The following is a 21,213-nucleotide window of genomic DNA, read 5'->3' on the forward strand; positions in this document are numbered from 1 at the left end:
GGGACACGGGTTCAAGCCCTGGTCCGGGAAGATCCCACATGCCGCGGAGCAACTAAGCCCGTGCGCCACAACTACTGAGCCTGCACTCTAGAGCCTGCAAGCCACAACTACTGAGCCTGCATGCCACAACTACTGAAGCCCGCACGCCTAGAGCCCATGCTCCGCAACAAGAAAAGCCACTGCAATGAGAAGCCTGTGCACTGCAACAAAGAGTAGCCCCCGCTCACTGCAACTAGAGAAAGCCCGCACGCAGCAACGAAGACCCAACACAGCCAAAAATAAATTAATTAATTAATTAAAAAAAAAAAAAAAAAAGAGGTACCTAGAGGAGTCAAATTCATAGAGATAGAAAGCGGAAGGGTGGTTGCCAGGGGCTGGGAGGAGCGGGGGATGGAGAGTTGCTGATTAATGGGGACAGGTTTCAGTTCTGGAATATGGAAAGCATTCGAAGATGGATGGTGGTGATGTTTGTACAACCACGTGGATGTACTTAATACCACTGAACCGTACACTTAAAAATGGTTAAAAAGGTAAAGTTGATATTATGTACATTTTACCACAACTTGAAAAGTGAGGTGTCTATAAGGAAAGGTGAGAAAGAATATTCAAGATATAATGGGTAATAAAAACCAAGGGGAGAACAGGGTAGAAGTGATGTTCCCGTATGTTTAAATATATCAAAATGTTAAGCAGAGGACACAGAGATAGGAAAGAAATGACACGTACAAAGGACTTACAAAGGAAGTGGACCAGGACCCATCCCCGGCCTCGTGTCTTTAGCCATTATGGACTCGGAGAAGATGAAGGGAGCGGGGGTGGAGGTGGTGCTTGCTGAGTTGCTGTGTAGGAGGGGTTGCAGCTCCCAGCCGAGGGGCTCTGACCTGCGACAGTGAAACAGAGGTGGCACTTCTGGCGAGGGGACCTGGGAGGGTTTCTAGATCAAATGGGGGCTCTGTGTGTGTATGGGGGGGGCGGGGTTGGCTGGCAGGGGGTCATCTTGGGTCCTGTCCTGTAGGGCTTCCCAGAGGGGCAAGAGGCTGGCATTGAATGCTGGATTCCCAGGGCTGAGCAAGGAGCGACAGGGACCCTCAAGAGGAGAGGGGCAGCCCCGCAGAGATGACTGTCTCCATGGAGCCCACAACAGTGCTGCCATCTCCACCGAGCCCCCTTGCCCCTCCTGTGGGGGAGGGGAGGAGAAAGGGAGAAAGACCCACACCCCTACCCCGCCTCAACTTCCGTCCATCTTCTCCACTGTCGGGAAAAACGAGGGGAGAAGGTCTAAAACCAAATCAAGTTAGTAGTTGCCTTGAGTATCTTGACTGGACATTTAAAATTTGAGTGGAGACCATGTTTGTGACTTAAAGCAGTAGATGACAGACAGTAGACCTGTCTGTCATCTAAAAGCTGGCTGTGACAACGTAGCTCCACTCCACGTGCCCTCCTGTTCTCCTGAGGCTGGCAGAGGAAGCAGAGAGAAACAGACACAGGCACGGAGAGAAGCTGCAGGGCTTCTAGAAGCCGCACCCAGAACTAGCACAAGGTTGCTTCCACCACATTCTATTGACTAGAGAGAGACCCAAGGCCAAACCTTAGGTGAGGGAAACAGAATCCACCTCTTGAACGGGGGAGCCAGAACAAAGTCGCATTGCAAATGTAACAGGGAAGAGCTAAATCAGACTCCCTGTTGGATCTGTTTCTTTGACTCTGACCTTTGCTTTTCATTGCTTTTGTTATTATAATCATACATAATGGCCTGCCTCAGGGAACCCTGTGCACCTGTGAATGGCTGCAAGAAAAAAGAAACTAACACATCCCCTCACCTCGGCTGGTCATTTGGGGGGGGGGGGGGGGAAGTTTTGCAAGACTGATGGCCCTTTTACTTTACTTCCTCACCACCTCTCCCTCTCTGATTCTGTAAAAGAAACTGGCCTCCAGACCCAGATAAGATGGTTTATCAGAGACACTAGTCTGCCATCTTCTTGGTCTGCCGGCTTTCCGAATAAAGTCGTATTCCCTGACTCGACACCTTGTTTCTGATTCATTGGCCTGACGTGAGGCGAGCAGAGTGAGCTTGGACTCGGTGACACAAAGAGGCATGGAAAGTCTACCAAAAAGGCCTTGTTTCCCTTGCAAGGGAGGCTGGGAGATGTAGACCAGCTCTGTGTCCAGGAAGAGGAGGAAACAGTTCAGAGAAGAGCTTGCAGGCCACTGCCACACTCACCCACTCCCTGCTGATGCAGGTTAAGCCTCCAGCAGGGAGGCTTAGTGAAGGTAGGGACCTAGGGGAGAGGGGTCCCGATTCCCCAACGGTGTGACCACTCACCTTTGCTCGCAGGACCTCCATTTTCTCATCTGTAAAATGGGGATAATCATCATCATCATCTCCCACTGATATGGTGGTCATGAAGGCTCTCTGATTCATGAAAGCCTCAGACTTGGCAGAGAAGTGGATGACACTGTCCCTGCCCTCAAAGAGGATAAATAAGAAGAGGAAACAAGAATTCAAAATGTGTCCAGACCTGGGGAAATTGTAGGGGTCCTGTGAACACGGGAGAGACAGAGAGCAGAGGGGCTGCTGCAGGAGAGGGCCCTGCAGCCGAGCCTTGAGAGATGGTGAACAGGCTCAGAATAGACCCAGGGCACAGGGTACCAAGTGGCAGGGAGGAGAACCAGCCCGTGCAAAGGTGTGGAGGTTGAAACGCATGTGGTTTATTGAAGGGTCCCGCACCCCTGCATTTAAAGCAGAAATTCCCAAAGGGTGATATGTTGACTGGGCTGGGAGCTGACGCACACTTACATGCTTGTTTTTTGGCAGGATGAGTTTTAAAAAGGAGAAAAAAAAAAAAGAAATGAGAGATTGAAAACAGATTATTGGGGAGAAAAGTATTTCAGGCTCGAGACAACTGTCTCTACAGCCTCTGGCTCCCATCCCACCCATTCCCTGCCCCTGACGCAAGGTTGGCAGGAAGAAGGTGTTTCTCATGGGATTGTTGAACTTGAGGGTCAAACTCTGCCTGAGGCTTAAATATCCCCACAGGCTGACAGCATGCCTGAGGCCATGGTAAATGCTTTCCATGCTTCTTGAATTCTCCCCTTGAGGTTCTGTTATTGCCCCATTTCCCAGATGAGTAAATTGAGGCTCAGAGAGGTTAGCTGGCTTGCCCACAGCCACACAGCCAGTCAAGGGTGAATCTGACTGATTCCATTGCCTTATCCTGGGCCTGCGGTGCAGACAGAGGAGGGAGAGGTTTACGACAGCAAGGAAGAAGGTTCCAGGGGCTACAGGGTTTGGTGTGAGAGGCAGTAATGGAGCAGTGGTTAAGTGCTTGACTCAGTAGTCAGATTTGAGGGTTCTTTGTTACAGCAGCATGACCTAGACTATCTGACTGATACAAATCATGGTAAACTAAGTGACATGTCCTTCAAAATGTTAGGACTTACCATCTTCCTCTTAGAAGCAGCAAATTTTTTTTATTTTAAAATTTCGGCACAATATGTATAACATAAATTTGCCATCTTGACCATTTTTAAGTGTACAGTTTAGTGGCATTAAGTACATTCACATTGTTGTGCTATCGTCACCACCATCCATCTCTGTAACTTTCATCTTGTGAAACTGAAACTCTGTACCCATTAAACACTAACTCCCCATCCCCTTTCCCCCGGCCCCTGGCAACCACCTTGCTACCTTCTGTCTCTATGAATTTGACTGCTCTAGGGACCTCATATGAGTGGAATCATACAATATTGGTCCTTCTGTGACTGGCTTATTTTGCGCAGCATAATGTCCTATAATCTTTTCCTTGCTGTAGCCTGTGTTAGAATGTCCTTTTTAAAGGCTGAATGATATTCTATTGCAAGTATAAACCACATTTTGCTGATCCATTCATCTGTCAATAGATGCTTAAGTTTGCTCACACCTTTTGGCTGTCATGAATGGTTCTGCTGTGAACATGGCTGCACAAAGGTCAGGGGCGGCATTTTTAAAGAAAGTTGTTTGAAAGGGAAACAGCACTGACGAAGAAGCCAGGAGACAGGATGCCAGACTCGACCACTAACTTGCTGTGTAGCTCTGGGTGCCTCGCTTTCTGCCCCTGATCCTCACTTTCACTGCCTACATCACAGCAGCGTGCTGAGATAAACTGAGACCCAGGAGTATCAGCAAAGAAAAGCCACGAGGGACTGTTATTGTTATTACACAGCGGGTTGAGGTCACTGATTTCCCAAAGGCATGAGTCATGAATGGTGGAATTCCAGGCATCAGGAGAGGCAGTTCTGGAAGGCAGAGCCCAGATTCCACACAGAGCAGTGACCCTGACCCTGAACCCGAGAGAGAGCCACACCCTCCCTCCTTGGCCACTGGCTGTTGTGAGGAAGGAGTCAGTGAATGTCATAGGCCGATGGGTCCTTAGGGTAGGGCCTGCATGCATTTGCCTAGGGTCACACAGCCAGAGAGCCATGGAAGCTGAACTGGAACTCAGAATTCCAGACTCCCAGCCCCTCACCATGCTGCCTCCCTCGTGGCTCCAATTCTCAGAAGAGGGTAGCAGAAGTGAGCTCCGGAAGAGCCATCTGAGGCAGGGGGCATCGGGGGACTCAGAGGGCCTCCAGGTGAGGGTGGAACTTTCCTCTTATGTATCTCATGGAGACTGAGCTAAGAACCTTTTGATTTATAGCCCTCTCCATACTTTCCAAAATCTTGAGACCAGAGGCGATAATAATAATTGCTATTCTTAACTGAGCCCTTCCAATTCCCTGGCATAGAGCTGAGCACTTTATATCCTTGGTCCCATTTTATCCCTCCTCTGAGGTAGGAGCCAGTGTTAACCCATTCGAATGCCCCCAAGCCTTAGATCAGTGACATCTTCAAGGTCACAAAATGAGAGGAGGTCAGAGCTGGGATTCGAACACAGGGCTGGGCATCTGTGGAGTCTGGCTACTGAAGCCCAACGATCGACTGCCTCCGTTGAGCTCTGTTACAATCTGTGTGATGGAGGTAGTGGGGGCGGACTGTGCTCGTCTTCCAGGTGAAGAAACTGAAGCTTGGCAAACTGAGATTGGTGACATCCTGGCAAGAGGACGAGTCAGGGCTAGGACCAGCCCTGCCAGGGCTGCTTCCATCCAGTACATCTGCTCCGGGGAAGAGAAAGCTCTTCTGGGAGTGCTGTGGCCCCTGTCAACCCTAGCCTTGGAGATGCAGGATGGGGAGGGGGCAGTGACAGAATCCGGAGGTGGACACCTCCCTCCCGCGAAGATGAGGGCAGCCAGCACTTAAGGAGCACTGACTGGCTTCAAGGTCTTCGGCTTAACACTTTATATCGGTGATTTCATTTCCTCTTCACCCATGTGGAAGGAGCTAATTTTATTCCCCCATTCTGCAGATGCAAACACTGAGGTTCAGAGAGGTGGGCTCACTTGTCCAGGGGACCAGCCCAGGAAGTTGTGGAATTGAGATGCCCAAGTCTGGTCTCTTATGACCATGCAAATTCCCCTCCCCAGGGAGAGGAGGGAGAAGCAGCCTGAACAACTCCACCCAGCCCGCCAGGCCCAGCCTGCCAGGCCCCTTCGTGCCTGACACTCTGTAGGCTAAGAGTCCCCGAGCAAGGGGTTCTAAGACACTCAAATTCCTCAGGCGGAGCCACCATATGTTATGAATCTACAGTTGCCCCATTCTCTGCCTGCCATCTGCAGGATGATCCATGGGGTGTGGTCCAGAGAGCTAAGCCAACAAGGGCCCTGGGGTGGCCAGAGGGGCTGGTGACCCCACTGAGAGCAGGTCTGACAGGCCAGCTCTGGCTATTTGCAGAAGCCCTCCCTTCCTTGTATGCAATCCTCTTAGCACCAGTGCATGAGGAAGGCGGCTCTCCCCCAAGCCCCATCTTCCTTCGACCTTAGATCCAGCTCAAGTCTAGAACCCATTGCTCACTCCCCTTCCTGCTTCCATCTTTCTCTCTAGAGCCTTGTCTTTGTTCAGAAGTGGGCAGTGTGCTCTAGAAGAAATCTCTTTCCCAGCCCCAGGAGCTAAGCCTTCAAGGTTCCGCAGTCCCCAGGTTTTAGGAATGGGTATGTGTATTGGCTGGTTAGGTCACGCTAGCTGTTGTAACAAATAACCTGTAATTAGCTTTCAGTGGCTTTCCGTCACCAGTCTTTGGTTTTTCCTCACATCACTGCACAAGAAGTCTTGGCAAGAGGGCTCTGCCCTGGGTAGCCATTTAAGGACTGAGACTCTTCCTGTCTTGTGACTCTGCTTTCCTTGTCCTCAGAGTCCTTTTCAAAGCAGAAAGATGAGGAAGGAAAGCAAAGATTGTGGGGAGGAGGTTTCTATAAGCCAGACCTGAAAACGGTGCAGTTATTTTTACTCACATCCCATTGGCCAGAACTCAGTCACATGACCACATCTAACCACACAGGGGGCTGCGAAATGTGGTCCAACTGTGTGCCCAGAAAGAATATGGTGATTGGTGCGCACTAGCAGACTTCCACAAGAATGTAACCCAGTTTTGGCCAAGGAGAAATAAAATCGGCTGGGGGCGTTTCTGAGAAGAGATTGCTTCAATTATAAAAAGCTGTGGGGAGGGCTTCCCTGGTGGCGCAGTGGTTGAGAATCTGCCTGCCAATGCAGGGCACACGGGTTCGAGCCCTGGTCTGGGAAAATCCCACATGCCGCGGAGCAACTGGGCCCGTGAGCCACAGCTATTGAGCCTGCGCGTCTGGAGCCTGTGCTCCGCAACAAGAGTGGCCGCGATGGTGAGAGGCCCGCGCACCGCGATGAAGAGTGGCCCCCGCTTGCCGCAACTAGAGAAAGCCCTCACACAGAAACGAAGACCCAACACAGCCATGAATAAATAAATAAATTAATAAATTAAAAAAAAAAAAAAAGCTGTGGGGAGAAGGTCCCCTATTCTTCCCCCATAAGTAGCTGTGTGAGGATATGATGTCTGAAACCTTGGCAGCCATGTTGAGACCATGCAGGGCCAAGGGCTGTAAGGGCTGAAGCCACCACACTGAGGATGCTGGAGCTATAATATGGGTCCTGGCTGACATCATTGAGCCCCTGCATCAACCAGTCGGGAACCACGCAACCTCCAGGTGTTTTGAGCACAAAAGTCCATCTTAAGTCAGGAATATCAAGGTGTTCTGTTAGTTGCAGCCTGAAACCTCCTAAGTGACTGGCACCAGCACCATGACCTTGGACAAGTCACTCAACCTCTCTGTGCCACAGTTTCTCCATTACTAACATTGGGAGCTTATAAATATTCTACCTAATAAGTAGAGGACTAAATGTGCAACCCAGATAAAGAGCTTAGCACATTATATCAGTAAATATGAACTTAAAAATTCCTGATCAGACCCTGTGGGGTGTGAATAATATTAACTCCACCTGACAGATGGGGAATCTGAGGTTCAAGGAAGTGAAGCCCCAGGACATACAAATAATAAGAGGCCTGGATTTGAACCCAGGTCAAGCTGAGTACCTACTGTGTACCAGACATTGTGTCAGGTGTTTAGATACATTATCCCATTGGATTCACAAAGCAGTCCTGCCTAGGAGGTACTATTATTGTTGCTGTTGTTATTATCCTTATGGGACAGATGGGAAAACCATGGCTCAGAGAGGTGATGAGACTTACCTACCGGTAGCATCAAAATGTCAGCATTTGAACCTAGGTCTGAGTCCAAGCCTTTATTCTTTCTACTATTTATAAGCCTCCTTAATAGAGATCCACAGACCATTATGGTAGTGTTTCAGGCATCAGAGGAATCATTGATTTGGCTCTCAGGGCTGTTCAGGGTTTCATGAAATATTCAATGACTTCAGGCTAGCTGCTACTTCAGCCTGTCTCCAAGGCTGTGCTGGTGATGGCCTCACCCTTACTCTCCCAGTAAAAGAACAAGGACTTGGACTGGAAGGTCTCGAGAGAAAGTTTGGCTCACTTTATAAAGCAGAACGTTTGAATGTTTTGAGCTGATCCATAACGGAGTAGGCTGCCTTGGGATGTGATGAGCTCCCTGGCCCTGAGAGGGTACAAGCGAAGGCTGGCAGCTACCTGTGAAGGTGAGAGAGGCAACTCCCGCACGAGAAGTGATATTGGATTCAAAGACCTTTCAGTTTTGAAAGTCTGTGATGGTAATATTCTCAGATCCCATTTCCTTAGATTGCAATCTAAGACTGCACGATACTCAAAATCTAGGAATTTAAGACTGGCTGCGTTTTTCCCTTTTGTGTTTTCTAGTCCCGACTCAGGCAGGTAGACCGTGGAGCGTCCACTGACTCAGGGAGTGGACATGTCAGTAAAAGTAGAGAACAAGTTTTTAGGTTTCAAAAGTACCCCTTTCTCCCCAAAAAGACCATTCCCGAAGGGACCTGAGGCACAGTGAAACCTCGTGGATCAGAGAAGGGTGGGACTTGATGCCTTTCCGTCCCTCTGCTCTACAATATTTGGGGGTGGTGGCTATTCCATCAGCCTGGATTTTGGAGGGAGGAGGCACAGCGTGGGGCTGTAGCAGACACGCAGCATGAGTGGCTAAGGAGCAAGATTGGAGGTGGTTTTTACTGCACCCTAACCTGGCTGACCCTGACTGATGCACAGCCCTCCCCTCCCCTCTCTCCTTTTTTCCAAATAAGAAATCAGGAAGAGAGCCAGACAAAAAGCTATGAGTGAGCATGTTTTGAATCTCGTGGGTCAGCGTGACCCCAGAGAGCTTTGAAGAGTCCAAAAGTAGAGAGTGGGGAAGGGCTTGAATGGTGAAATGGTCATGTGGTGTGTTGAAGCCAAAAAGGGCCTGAAACAACCTCTCAGCAAGATGCAATCACAGGGGAAGTGTGTGTGTGGGCACGCAAATGATGGAATGGGCGGAGTAAACCAAATGGATTAAGACTAATTTTCTGTCCACATAGGAAATAGGGTATGGTCATAAAAATTTAGATTAACTTTCCTGCTCATCGGAATTTTGAATTGAGACACAATTCTAAAATTTCACCATCCCAAGAGTCTTGGATTCTGGGCTTTTACCGTGATTGTTTCACTGGGTAGAAGCTGGACGGGGACACTGGGAGGACCCAGGCCTGGAAACCAGGAGAACTGAGCTCTACTCTCAGATGTCACCTTCCCAGGGAGGCCTTCCCTGACCATGTGGTTTAAAATGGAACCCCCGGCCCCTGCGAATGCCTGATCCCTCTTCTTTCTTTTTCTCCAAATTACTAACTGATGCTGCCTATTATACTTATATATTTATTGTCTATTTCCCCCACTTGATTTTAAGTTTCAAAAGGGCAATGATTTCTCCCTCCCTCCTCCCTCTCTTGTTTCTTTCTACCTTTCATTCTCTTACTTCTTCTTTTTTCCTTTCTTTCCTTGTATTTATAAAAAAAACTTCAAACATTCACAAAAGCATAGAATACAGATGATGAACACCCATTTGCCATTTGCCCATCACCTAGATTTAACAACTGTTCACATTTTATCATATTTGCTATATTTTTTTGGTGCCAGCATTTTCTAAAGAAAATAATATTCGTCATGCTACTTCCTCTTTAAAAACTTGAAGGTAGGGAGTTTTGTCTCTTTTACTTGTTGCCATATTACTCACTGCCCGGAAGCTGGTAGATCTCCAATAAACAGTTGTTGAATGAATGAATCTCATTTAATCCTCATACCAACCCTACGCAGTAGGTATTATTATTATCCCTGTTTTACAGCAGAGGAAACTGAGGCACAGAGAGGTAAAGTAACTTGCCTAAGGCCACACAGCTAGGAGGGAGTGAAAGGAAATTTGAGCTCAGACAGGCTGAGTCCAGAGTCCACACATTCTTATCTCTCTCTCTAGGGGCTGCTTCAAATGGGATGTTCATTCATCCTCTCTGTCCACCTGTCCCATCCAGACACCATCCACAGATGAGACCCAGAGGGGTTCACAGGCCAGCCAGAAGCAGGGCATCCCCACTGGGAACCCAGGTGGTCTCCATAAAGGCTGGGGCCCTCTCTCCCTCCCTGGGGAGGAGATAGAAGGCTCCTTCCCAGACAAATGACCTTTGGGGTTTGTTATGAATAGAGATTCCTTCTGGGGAACGTGATGGCTGATGCCGGGAGCCTGGGTCCCCAGACTTAACCCCTAGGAATGTGTAGAGAAATATCCAAGCCTCCACCCTGCAGGCCAGCGTTCCCAGCGGCCCTGGCCAGCAGAGGAGGCCGATTCTAGGCTTCTCTTCAGGTTGCTGGGCCTTCTGGGGAGATGGACTGAGTCCCTCCATCCTAGGCTGGGAGGCAGGTCCTCAGGGTAAATGGAGCCCTAGACTTCAAAAGCAAAGAGACCGGGGTCTGCCTCTTCCTCCCCAGTTGTGTGACATTGGACAGGTGCCCAATCTGGGGAAACCTCAGTTTTCACATCTATCAAATGGGGATAACTACTATCCCAACCTCACACAGATCCGGGGCTAGGGTGAGGCAAGCCAGGTGCCCAGAGCATAGCATTTAAGGAGGTGCTGGCTCTCAGGTGCTGACCCTGCACTTGCAGTAGCCTGAGGGTGAGAGCCTCGTTAAATTACACACACACCAAGATGATCTAATCCCACAACTCACGTGATGGAGCAAATAGATGGCTCCAGGCAGGGGCCCCAAAGGCCACTGGGGGAGACTGACCCCCCTGAGCTAAGTCAGGTCCCTGGTACCTGGGACAGAGGGATGTCCCAGATGCCCTCTGGGCATTATCAAGCCACAACAGGCAGTTTCTGAGTTCTTCCCAGGCCAGGGAGTGGCTTCTGCCTCCAGGCTGTGATAATAATGACATTGATCTCATATTTATCCAGCATTCACTCTGGACCAGTGCTGTGCTACTCGCCTCACATTGAGATCTTGGTCAATCCTCACAACAGCCCTCTCATGTATTATTGTCTGTATGTTATGAATGAGGAAGACCTCAAGGCACCAAGTCAGGTAGGTCCAAGTATATGGTAGGTCCAAGATCTGAACACTTATTTGTCTGCATCCTAGGTGGGCTGGGGGCTGAGGCTTGGCTGCTAAGGGTCTTGTGGGCACTTGACCCCAATCACCTTTATCTTCTGTGCCTCCTCCCTCTGCTAGCAGCCATTGTGGCCAAAATGGGATTAACCCAAAAGGAAGTCATTGCAGGGGCTGGATGGGTGGGGAGGAACGCATGCTTCTGGCCTCCAAGGACCCTAAGCCTGGTTGCTCTATGCCCAGGCCCTGGGCCCCCAAGGCACGCACACACTGCTCTGGATAAGGTGGAACACAGGGCAGGTAAGTTTCAACGTGGGGGAGACAGCTCAGGAATGATGCTGAGTTTTATTTGTACAAATTCATTTTCTCCCTGCCTCTGACCCCCTTCCTTGGTAATTCATCTTCCATCCTGGCCACCAGAGCGCTTGTGCATCTGGCCTTGTACAAGCTTTGCTCAGGACGTTTTGGGAACTCCCTCGCCACAGGATCATCTAAATATTTTCCTGGCATTCAAGGCTATTTGCGGAGACTAGTGCAGAGGGCTGGTCCTGCCTTTTTGCCTTTCCACAGGTGGGTCCCTCTGCCTAGAATGTCCTCCTTCCCCCAAGATCCTTCTGGATCTTCTCGGGCAGGAATGAGGTGTGTAAATGGCACAACTCTGAACTCCCAGGCCTGAGGGGGACTGTGCAATTTGATGCCACGCTGGCATCTGGGGAAGACAAGAGGTAGCTTAGTGTTTTAAAAGGCAGGTTTTGGGCTTCCCTGGTGGTGTAGTGGTTAAGAATCCGCCTGCCAATGCAGGGGACAAGGGTTCGAGCCCTGGTCCCAGAAGATCCCACATGCGGCGGAGCAACTAAGCCCGTGCACCACAACTACTGAGCCTGCGCTCTAGAGCTCGCGAGCCACAACTACTGAGCCCACGTGCCACAACTACTGAAGTCTGTGCGCCTAGAGCCTGTGCTCCGCAACAAGAGAAGCCACCACAGTGATAGGCTTGAGCACCGCAACGAAGAGTAGCCCCCGCTCACCGCAACGAAGACCCAATGCAGCCAAAAATAAATAAAATAAAATAAATTAATTTTTTAAAAATTAAAAGGCAGGTTTTAAACTTAGACGTGAGTTCAGTCCCAGCTCTGCCACCTACCAGCGGGGCTTCAGTTTGCTTCTCTGAACACAGAAAGAATGATCCGACTTTCTCCACTGGGGCACTGTGGGACAGGAAGGGGGCCGTGCACGTAATGCTCTGGGCTCAGTGCCAGTACCACGGTCAGGGCTCAAAAAGCATCAGGTGTTCACCCACGCATTCCACATCAGGTTTAAGTACACACCTGGTGCCAGTCTCTGTGCTGGTCACTGGGATAGAGCCGTGAATGGACTCATGTGGCCCCAGTTCTTCAAAACAGAGGCTGGGGAGGCAGATATTCACCCATTAGTTACCATCGTGACTGTCATCAGGGAAATCACCCCCCTCCCAACCTCCTAATCCTCCAACCTCCATCCCTCACCTTGACCTTGAAGCACCCTGGGCAGGATCCAAATCTGATGTACCTCCATAACTTTAGCTCCTCAATCATGGCCTGGAGGCTCAACAAATAATATTTAAATTGAAACGATTTCTGTAGCAAACACTTATGGCACTGAGTGTGTGATAGCCACTGCTCTAAGCACTTTACAAATATGAAATCATGTCATTATCCTTGGAAAGTATGTACTATTATCACATCCCCATTTTACAGATAGGCAAACTGAGGCTCAGAAAAGTTAAGCAAACTACCCTGAGTTATATAGCCAGAGAGGGGTGCAGCCAGGATTTGAACCCAGGCAGCCCAGCTCCAGAGGCCACTTGCTCCACACCTCTCCCGAGTTGATGCCGCTTTCCAGCAGGGTCCAGAAAGGGCGTGATCTGAAGACCTTGCCCGTCTCCACCACTTACTGACTGCCGGGCTCCTCAACTTTCCACTCCCCAGGTGGGCTGTGGAGGAAAACAAGGCCTCAGCTGCGGCCTTTGATGTCCCCTGCCAAGCTGGCACTCTGAGGCCTGGGGGTGACTCAGGGGATCCCAGGCCAGCAGCTAGGCCGGCCTCAGGGCCAGCGTTTCCGTAAACACCCCAGTGAGCCAAACCCGCATGGTCAGTCCACGGGCTGCTGGCTTCGAGGGCTGAGGCCTGGCTGGCCCTGCACGGTTTCCTGCCACATGGCCACTTCCACCCCCTCTGCCTGGCTGGGCTTCCAGTAATGAAGTGTTTTGTTCGGGGGCTGGTGGCGCTGATGGGATGGAGTATCAGGGCCTCTCTGTCCCACTTGCACCCACTTAGGTTCTTGGGAGCTGGTTAGACACCCCTCACCATAGCCTGGGCAGCTCATATGCCCACCTGGGTGTCGGAGGAGGAATTGGCCTCTAAGGGGACAGGTCTTGGGCTCTGAGCCAAGAGGGAGGGTGTAGCTGGAACCAACCCTGTTGGTCCTTTCTGAGGGGTTGGGAGGTTAGGGAAACAACTTCTCCTGGAGACCCAGCCAGGCAGCTTGGAGATGGAAGGGGAAGTCTCAACTATGGCCACTGCCTCTCCCCACCGAGACAGTGGCTACAAGGAAGGGGCCGTGGGTGAAGACTGAAGGACCATCAGTCCCAGTGAGTGTGCCATCCCTGAAGGCAATGCTACCCCAGCCCTTCAATTCTCACAGCATCCCTGCTTGGAAACAGAGGCCCAGAGAGGTGAAGTGACTCACCCAAAGTCACACAGCAAGCGACAGAGCCAGGATGTGACTGAGTTTCTCCCTTCCCTCTGAACCACTTCTAGCTCACTGCCTGAATCCCAGACAGTAGGGACCGGAAGATGCTTCCAAGCCATCTTTCAAGAGGCGGTACAGCACAGTGGATAAGAGCCAGGACTCAGGGGCCAGCTACCTGGGTTCAGATCCCAGCTCTGCCTCCTACCTGTTACGTGAACGTGGGCAAGCTATTTAACTTCTTGGTGCCTCAGTTTCCCCATCTGTGAAACGAGGATAATAATGATGCATCCTTTAGAGGGTTGCTGTGAGGATTAAATTCATGCCTGGTACACAGTAAGCCTTCCATCAATGCTAGTTGTTTCTAATCTCTCACCGGCCTTCCCACTGTAGAGCTGGGGAGACACAGGCCCAGAGATGAAGGCAAAACCTGCTGGGGTCCTGTCCGGGGCAGAGCACACCTCTAGCCCACGTTCCCTGTGGTGCCACCGAGAAGCTGTGATGTTTGCGCTGAGGTGCTTGTTCTAGTCCGCGTCCTCCAGGGCTGGGGAAGCGCGGTCAGAGCCCAGGGAGGAGAGGAGCAAGGCAACATGATGCGTGACCCCAGCGTCAGCCCCTTCCCCCTCTGGGTCCCAATCTCCCCTCCTGAGGATGTTTGGACCCTTGAACTCAAAGGGGCTCCTTGGTTAGGGCCTCAGGGGCTGCCGAGGAGTGGGAGAGGGTCCAGAGCCCCAGACAAGGGCTCCCACCCTCTGATTTATCCCAAACAACTTTCTTTGGGCCTGTTTTAATTATTAGAGTTTCAAATGGGATTTTCTTCTGAACAAGGGTCTGCTGGCTTGAGAAGGGGGCTCTGGGCAGCGAGGAGCAGGGGATGGGGCCCCCTTCCCGCACCTGGGAACCCTGGGGCCCCAGCTGATGGTTGGTTGGTGCCTCACTCCCTGCTCGGCACATCCTGTCATCCCAGGACGGGGAGCCCCACAGGGGCCACCCCTCACCAGGGCCCCCCTAACCAAGGCGCTCCCCCCCTCGACATGCACAGGGGCTGGGAACAATTAACTTGCTCCTCAGGCCAGGCCAGATGTTCATGCGGTTACTGGTTTTGCTGACCGCATGTAACTCAAGGACGTCGTCAGAGCTGGAAGGGTCCCAAGAGGCCACAAAGGGCAACCCTGTCACAGGGTTGTCACAGCAGGGGGACCGAGGCCCAGAGAGGTGAGGTAACTTGCCTGAGGTCACTCAGGGGAGAGGGAGGAAGGAAGCTGGCATTCTGATGCCTGACCCAGAGCTTTTCTACACCTCCAGATGGTCCCTGGATACCCCAAGTTCTCGGCCCCTATTCCCACCCCAGTCACAAGTGTCCTCCCCAACCAACACAGGCCAGGCCTCACCAGCCTCATCTCCCTCACCTCCCACCAGGCCTCCAGGCTTCATCCGGACTCAGCTACTCACAGCGCCCCAGACACCCCTGCTCTCACATTGCTTTCAGGCCTCTGTTCTCTCTGTCTCCCTGTGTTGCCTTTTTGCCTAGACTCCTACTCTCGCTTCAAGATTCATCTCGGATGTCACCTCCTCCAATAAGACTTCCAAAGCCTCCTCTCCCACCTCACAGGCTGGGTCCTCTTCTCATTGCCCTCAGTACCTGGTACTCCCCACTTACTCTGCTGTCAGCATCTCTTTGCTTGTCTCTATCTTCCCCTGTAGTCTGTGAATTCATTGTGGGCAGAGACCTTGCTTTTTATTATTTATTTCATATTAGGGCATGGCCCACTACATTCAGTGTTTGTTGAATGAATGCATGGATGTATGAATGTACAGATGGATGGATGGATGGATGGACGGACAAATGGATGGATAGGTGGATAAACAGATGAATGGATGAATGGATAGGTAAACAAATGAATCAGTGGATGGGCAGATGGATTGATAGACAAATGGATGGATGGATGGATTAGACAGATAATGGCACCTGTAGGGGCTCAGACAGTGAGAAGTAAGTTCCTGGAGACTGGATATCCTGAATGATGAAGGGGCTCTTGGATGGGGAAGCAGTAACCTAACCTGTTATCTGCCTCCTCCAAGGGATGTCTGGCCAAAAGCAAAGCCACTTCTGCCCTGGTGCCTGGTTCCTCCTGACCAACTAGTTCCAACTCAATGGGATCTCCTGAACTTTGGTAATTATTCAGACATCAGAGAATCTATAGGACCCACCTCTGCTTCTGACATTTCAGAACTCTGCATTCTTGAGGGCCCAGCCTGCACACTTCCATCCAGGTCAGAGCTGCCACTCCAGAAATGTTCCCAGGCATAGAAACAGAAATCCCTAGAGAAAGAGGCACTATAAAATATGGAATTCATCCCTCTCCCATTTTACAGATGAGGAAATTGAGGCCAAGAAAGGCCGAGGAACTTACCCAAGAATGTATAGCAACAGGGCTGGGATTAAAGCAGAACTTCCCCAAGAATGTACAGCAACAGAACTGGGATTAAAGCTTGGGTCCCCCAATTCACTCATTCATGTATTCATTTATGCAACAAATATATATATCTAGCATCTAACATGTGCCAGGTTCAGTGCCTTTTCCCTGGCATTGGATGTCTGTAAATAAACCTTCATGCCAATTTGGAAAGCCCATGTCCCATCGTGACCTCCTCCGACTCCCCAGCTGGCTTATCTTTGCCTCACCAGCTGCATCCTCGGCATAGCTCCTGCCCCAACCCCTTCACCCAGCAAATGAGGACCACTTCCTTGCCAGGAACCCCAGCTCACAGTGGTGTATGCAGAGACAGTCACATGCGTGTGCTGAGAGCACACGTCCCACCCCTCCTTGGGGGGACCACATCAGTCCCTGCATGCAGAACCCCGCCAGCTCAGACTGAAGCCAAGTGTTAAACAGTTCAAGCCCCGCAGCTGTCCTGGGGATGCGGGAGGGGAAGCTCATCGTGACACCTGGGATCTCAGGGCCAGGAGCAGACCTCTGAATTCCTGCCCAGACTGAGGAATGTGTGGAAGAAGAGGCCATAGAGGGGCGCCTGGGGGCTGGCTATTTACAGGACAGAAGAGCAGGTGGCAGCAGCAATTCTCCCATGAGCCCCTCCCAACATGCCCAGAGGCAGGGGCAGTGTGAGGGCTGCCAGTCTGGAAGAGATGGAGCCTCGCATTCTGGGGCAGGAACCCAGACTTGGGCAAGTCATGGCCATTGGCTGGACCCCCTCTCTGGACCTTCCTGATGGAGGAGACCTCGCTGAAGATGTCGAATGACTCAGTACTGCAAGGACAAAAATAAGGTTCAGCTGCACATAACAGAACACCTTCCGGGAGCGAATCAATGAACTAGAGAACAAAAGAAGAATATGGAAGAACAGCAGGACCCAAAGCTGCTTCTGGGATGAAATTAATACGAGACAGAGTCCTGATAAGATTGATCATGACAAAAGAGATAAGATGCAAATAAATAAAGTAAAAATATAGAGTGAAAAAGGAGAATAATATTGACTTAAGGATTAAAAGTAACTTTAAAACTATTGTTATATAGTTATATAGCAGTTATATAGTCATGAATTTGAAAGCTTAGGGAAAATGGATACACTTCTAGAGAGTTATAGGATGCCAAAAGATTGGCCCAAGAAGAAAGAGAGAATTTAAAGAAGTCAATCAGTATTATAGAAACTGAATTGGTAGTCAGAGCCCTCATACTCTCCCAAATCAGACCCAGACATTTTTACAGGTGAGTTCTGCTGAATTTTTAAGAAACAGTTAATGTCTAGCTTATACAAGTAGCTCCTCCACAAGCCCCCAAAAGCCAACCGAGCTTACTTCATGAGACAAGCGTCATCTTGGTTGCCAAAACCAGATAAGACAATACAATAAAAGAAAATTGTAAGTCCATTTCACTTATGAATACAGGATGGAAAATACTAACTAAAATATTAGTGGACTAAATTCAGCAATGTGTTAAAATAATGATAATACCTCACCATCAGGAAGAATTTATCCCAGAAATGCATCAACATCAGAAAATCCACCAGTGTGGTTCACTGCATCATTTGATCAAGGAAAAAAAAATCCAATGATTATGTCAATTGATGCAGAAAAAGCTTTTGATAAGATCCTTAGGTATTTATGATTTTTTAAAAATCTTAGCAGACTGGGAACATATAAGAGAAGTTCCTTCCTTTGGTAGAGATAGTAATATCAAAAACCTCCAGAAAATATGATTCCTAGTGGAGAAACTTCATGTGCATGTCAGGATCAGGAACAAGCCAAAAATGTGCATTATCACCGTTACTGCTTAACACAAAGTGCCAAAGTCAGGCTACAGCTAAAAGGAGAGAAGATAAGAGGTGTAGGATTGGAAGAGAAGAGATAAAACTGTTCATTGTAGAGGGTGTGATCCTTTACCTTGAAAAACTAACTAAATAAGCTGACAACGTATCAGAACAAGTAAGAGAGTTTGGCAAGTTTGCTAGATGCATGATCAATAACAAAATTCAATAACACTTTTATACCAGCAATACTCAAAACAATGGTGGCTTAAACAAGGGGGCATAAACATGCATAGGTTATTGAGTTGGCCAAAAATTACAGAAGATGTTTCGGAAAATCCCAAACGAACTTTTTGGCCAACCCAATATATGCGTACAGAATAACATATATAATATTATTATTATGTTAATATTCTAAGAGTATTCTTATATATAATACGTATGCTATTTTTTTAATCATGTGAATGGAATCTATAGGTGGAGTCCAGGGTGCGTGTGGCACAGCTCTGATGTCATCAGAATCCAGGCTTTCTCTATTTCTCCTCTTCTTTTCTCTGCACCTAAGGTCCATCTTCAAGATACCCTCATGGTCCAAGATGGCTGTCAAGCTTCACCATCACATCTGACGACTGACTGGAGCAGGAGGAAGTGAGGAGTGGTGGTGTTGGGACAAAAGGGATGCCCTTCCCTTGCAGGAGCCTTCCCAGAATTTGCACACAGCACTTCTGCTTATATCTTACTGCTGGGACCTGGTCACATGGCCATGCCTAGCCGCAAAGCTGAGTGCACTGCCACCCCAAATAAAATCAGGGTTCAATTATGAAGGAAGGAGGGGAGAAAGGATATTGAAATGGGCATCCCTCAGGCTCTGCCATAGATCTCAATTTCCAAAAAGGGGAAACAGAGGCCCAGAGAGATGAGGGCACTTACACACAGCCACGAAGCAAGTGTCAGAGCTGGGATTTTCAAGTGACTGATTCTTGATCTTCCCAGAGTACAGGGATCCCCTCTCACGCGGGTATGTCCAGCCACGGGAGCACTGACCCTGCTCACTCCCAGCCCTGTTTGGGTCAGGGTCTGTTTTGGGTTTCTCTGTCACCACTACTTAGTGTAACAACAGTGAGGTCCCAGTGTTGGGCATTTATTCACATCCCTCCCTCCCCAACCTCTACAGCTTCTTGCACAGGACTTGGCATGTAGATGTGCAATGAACACGAAGGAGGAAGGCATGGAGGGAGCTGACAAGCTGTGAATGGCTGAAACTGGCTTCATCCTTGCAACTGCAGACATTTTTTCCTGCCTCCCATATGCTGTGCCCTGATCTAGATGTGTTTCCCGAGTTTCACTTTTCAGATGCATTTCCTAGACCCTAAAATGTTAGGCCTGACCCAGGTATGAAAGAGCAAGAAAGCTGCCTTGAAACAAACGAACAAAAAATGCAGAAACCGAAGGCCAGAGAAGCAATGTCATATGACATGTCATATATCTCTCACTCGGATTCCTCTTCATGGACACACAGAGAAAGATCGGTTTCCCAGCCTCCCTTGCAGTCAAGTTTGGGGGTCATGCGACTAGTTCTGGCCAATAAAATATGAGCAGAAGAGATGGGCATCATCACTTCCAGTTTGAGGCAGTGAAGGGCCAGTGTGACTTCGCCACCCCTCTTCTCTAAGATGACCTTGGAGACCACTGGTCGAGAAAGGTGATTCACAAACGGTTATGTGCATACACATCACCTGGGGGTCTCATTAAAATGCAGATCCTGATTCTGGGTGGGGGGTCTGAAATTCTTGACTTCAAACAAGCAACTGAATTATGCTGATGCATCAGGGCACACGTTTGAGTAGGGAAGGATGATTTGAGAAGATGCAGCTTAAAGATGGAGAAGACCTGCCCAGCTCCACTGGACCATTTGCAACCAAAAATAAACCTTTGTTGGGTTAAGTCACTGAGATTTGGGAGTTTATTTGTGACCTCAGCATAGCTTAATGTACCCCAATTAATACACTGGGATAGGACATTGTCATTTAGCTAGTCAACCCATATTTATTGAGTTCCTACCATAATCTCATTTTGTGCCCTGGATACCTCACTCTTAAGGAGGCACTCACTCTCCAGGTCCTACAAGTGCAAGGTCAGCAGCTGACAGTGAGAGCTCCTTAAAGTTTGTTCCCTTAGCACCTTTGTTTCTGCATCCTAGTCCCAGGGCTGTAAGTCACTGAGGGAGCCAGGATTTGAAGTGGGAACTTTTTGGCTTACGAGCCTGAAATTTGCTTCCAGTAGTGCAAAGAGCAACAGTGCTCATTCTAGGGTCTTACGGGGGGGCGGGAGGTGGGGGTGGGTGGGGGCCGCGCTATAGCAGCAGCCAAAAGACTTATGAGTTCCCTGGACTATCTCATCCCTCTAGCGCCAAACTTGGCAGTCTGAGGGCCTGAACCACAGTAATCAGTCAGCACAGTGGCAGCTCCTGCCGCGGACTTTCAATCCTTTGAACACGTACGGATGGTTCATCACTCACACTCATCACCCGACGCCCTGCTTGCCAACCCGCGGGCTTCCTGAACTGGCCAGGTCCCAGGGCCGCCCGCTGTCCACACTCACCCATCTTCAGTTATTTAGAGAGAACAAGTTCCAAGCAAAAACACATGCTCTGAATCCGAGGGGCCCCTCCCGGCAGGAGGCAACACTTCCACTGGCGTCTTGTTGCCTCTCTGGGAAGCACTGTCCGAGTTTCCTTCTCTCCCCTTGGAAAGCACGCCCGGCCTCACCCCCTCACTGGTGGGGGAGGGACTCCTCCTCTGATACGATATCGCTGTGAGCAATGTGCCTCTCTCCACCTCCTCCTCGCCTCCTAGTTTCTCTGGTCTTCCTTCTTGTCTTAGAGGAAGAAGTGGTTCAAAACTGTTCCTCCCAGGAATACTAATCAGTGGTAACAGAGGTCAGAATAGTGAGTACCTTGGGAGGCAGAGAGTATAGTCTTGGAAGAGGCATGAGGAACTTTCTGGAAATGTATCATGACCTGGGTGGTGGTTACAGGGGTGTGTACATATGTGAAGAGTTGTTGAGATGTACACTTAAGACTACTGCACTGTAGGCATTTCTGCTTATGTTACCCCTCAATTTAAAAAAATTTGTGCCACAGAGACGTCTCTGAGCAGTAGCAAAAACAAATAACCACAACATAGGTTTTGGAGTCATATGAACCTTCACTGAAAATCTGCCTCTGTTTTCTAGCTGTGTGACCTTAGGCAACTTATTTAAC

At 49.5% G+C, this 21,213-nt stretch overlaps 1 long non-coding RNA gene across 1 annotated transcript; it reads left to right on the forward strand.

Moving 5' to 3' along the window:
* The first annotated feature begins 4,445 nt into the window (after nt 1–4,445).
* On the forward strand, nt 4,446–19,835 carry LOC130704858 (uncharacterized). The gene is made up of 4 exons (XR_009005362.1): nt 4,446–4,611; nt 10,808–10,934; nt 18,517–18,599; nt 19,126–19,835. It is a non-coding gene; the product is annotated as an uncharacterized LOC130704858 (long non-coding RNA).
* Nucleotides 19,836–21,213: the final 1,378 nt, after the last annotated feature.

The sequence above is a fragment of the Balaenoptera acutorostrata genome, chromosome 15, assembly GCF_949987535.1.
Source record: "Balaenoptera acutorostrata chromosome 15, mBalAcu1.1, whole genome shotgun sequence".
NCBI classification, from domain to species: domain Eukaryota; kingdom Metazoa; phylum Chordata; class Mammalia; order Artiodactyla; family Balaenopteridae; genus Balaenoptera; species Balaenoptera acutorostrata.